Raw genomic sequence first — 2,623 nt, forward strand, 5'->3', positions numbered from 1 at the left:
TGTTGACTGTGGAGCCAAGCAAACTAAAGCTGTGAACAATCTCAATTAAATTTATTACTCCATTCTTATTATTATGGTCCCAGGTAAATCAAGCTTCTAATGCTCTCAAATGCAAATTAGTGCTTGATTTAAATATCTATTTTTGTTCCTTTTTCTTTAAATATGTAACTATTATAGCTTACTTTAAAATTACAGAATGGGGGAAGGCGTACTGTTGCAATGAAGTAGTCTACAGTAGTGTGTCTACTCCCCCCTTGAGACTGCAGAATTCATGTGTAGCAATCAGGTCTATAATTAATCTTATTTCTTCACCAAACTTAGTCTAGAAGAGTCTTGATAGATACCTACTATGTACACTTACTCAATTCTGCTCACTGACCTAAGAAACAACAATCGTATGGCCTCACAAATCATCCTCTCCTTCTCTACACTCTCTCGCTGAAGATGGACTCCATTCTGAATGGAAGTTCTAAATCTTAACTAGAGACGATTTCCTATCTTTCACCCATAGAGCAGCTGGTGAATTTGATCCACTAGGTCACCAGAACTTTGTGAATGGCTTAAGAAAAATGGAATGAGTTTCAGAGAGTACTCCTTCAACATCAGAAGTTTTTAAGTAGAAGCTGGATATCATAGAAGAAACCTCAAACTCTACATGGAGAATGACACCATATTATCTGCAAGGTTATTTCTCACTTTGAGGTTTTAATTGGCAGACTTAGTATCTGATTTTCTGGGTAGTTATATTGGTTGTTTTAGGCCTCTCGTATTCAGGCAAATGCCAGTAATTTGAATTATTTGAAAGCAAAGTTAAAATCCTCAAAGAAAAATGCTGTTCTCTCCTTGAAAAATGCTATTTTAAGGGAGCTCAGGTGGCCTAGTGGCAAGAAGCTACACTGCAATCCCAGAGGTATGCGGTTTGAATCCACCAGGTTCTCTGCTGGAGAAGAAAGGGCAATCTCCTCCTGTATCAATCAGATCCACTGTGATGGTTGTTGTTGTTATGTACCATCAAGTCACTTGCAACTCATAGCGACCCTATGTACAAGATCCCTAAACGCCACTCTATCCTGTGCCAAACTCGCCATTTCAAACACACTCATTTCCACCACCCCAATCACAGAATTGATCCATCTCATTGAGGGTCTTCCTCTCTGTCTGTTCCTCCACTCTCCAAAACATGATATCCCTCTCCAAGGACCATGTAACATGCCCAAAGTATGTCAGACAAAGCTTCAGAATCCTTGCCTCCAAGGAGCAGCCTGGCTTCACCGCATCCAGGATAAACCTGTTTGTTCTCCTAGCAGTCTATGGTATATTCAACACTCTTCACCAGCACCACAGCTCAAAGGCATCAGTTCTCTTTCTGTCATCTCTAGTCATTGTCCAACTCTCCAATGCATAGCACGTAATTGCTAAGACTAAAGCCTGGATCAGATGCACCTTAGTCTCCAGCCTGACATCGTTGCTCTTCAGTATTCATGAGAGGTCCCTCACAGCTGACTTTCCCAATGCAATTCGTCTCTTGATTTCCTGGCTGCCATTACCAAGAGTGTTGACTGTGGAGCCAAGTAAACTAAAACTTTTTTTTTTTTTTTGTAAACTAAAACTTTTAACTATCTCAATCTCTTCACCATCCATACTGATGCTGTCAATTGGCCCAGTGGGGAAAATCTTTATTTTCTTGATGTTGAGCTTCAACCTGTATTGAAGTTGTTGACCTTCTGCAGCAAACACTTCAGGTCGTTCTCAGTTTCAGCAAGCAAGGTTGTGTCATCTGCATAATGCAGGTTGTTGATGACTCTTCCACCAATCCTGATGCCACATTCCTCCTCGTACAGCCCAGCGTCTCGGATGATCTGTTCTGCATACAGATTGTAAAGGTATGGAGACAAGATAAATCTCTGACTGACCCCCTTCTTGATTTTGAACCATGTAGTGTCTTCTTGCTCTGTTCTGACGACTGTCTCTTAGTCCAAGTATAGGTTTTACATTAGTACGATCAAATGTTCTGGGATTCCCATTCTTCTCAGAGTCAGCCATAGCCTGTTGTGATCCACACAGTCAAAAGCCTTTGCATAGTCAGTGAAGCACAGATAGACATTCCTCTGGTATTCTCTGCTTTCTGCCAAGATCCATTTAACATTAGCTATAATATCCCTAGTACCACGACCTCTTCTAAATCTAGCCTGCACATCTGGCAGTTCTCTGTTGACATATTGCTCCAATTGTTTTTGGATAATTTTCAGCAGAATCTTGCTTGCATGTGATATTAATGATATTGTTCGATAATTTCTACACTCTGTTGTGTCACCTGTCTTTGGAATGGGAACAAATATTGATCTTTTCCAGTCAGTTGGCCAGCTGGCTGTCCTCCAGATTTCTTGGCACAACTCAATGAGCACATCCAGGACAGTGTCTGTTTGTTAAAATATGTCAGTTGGTATGCTGTCAACTCCTGGAGCCTTGGTTTTTGCCAGTTTGTTCATAGCAACTTACACTTCCTCCTTCATCACCACAGGCTCTTGCTCATATGTTATGTCATTAAATTCTTCTATGTCAGCCAATTCCTTCTGATACAGTGACTCTGTGTATTCCTTTCATCTTCTTTTAATGCTTCCTG

The sequence above is a fragment of the Elephantulus edwardii genome, unplaced genomic scaffold, assembly GCF_000299155.1.
Source record: "Elephantulus edwardii isolate Elephantulus edwardi_28Jun2011 unplaced genomic scaffold, EleEdw1.0 scaffold00110, whole genome shotgun sequence".
Lineage (NCBI taxonomy): Eukaryota > Metazoa > Chordata > Mammalia > Macroscelidea > Macroscelididae > Elephantulus > Elephantulus edwardii.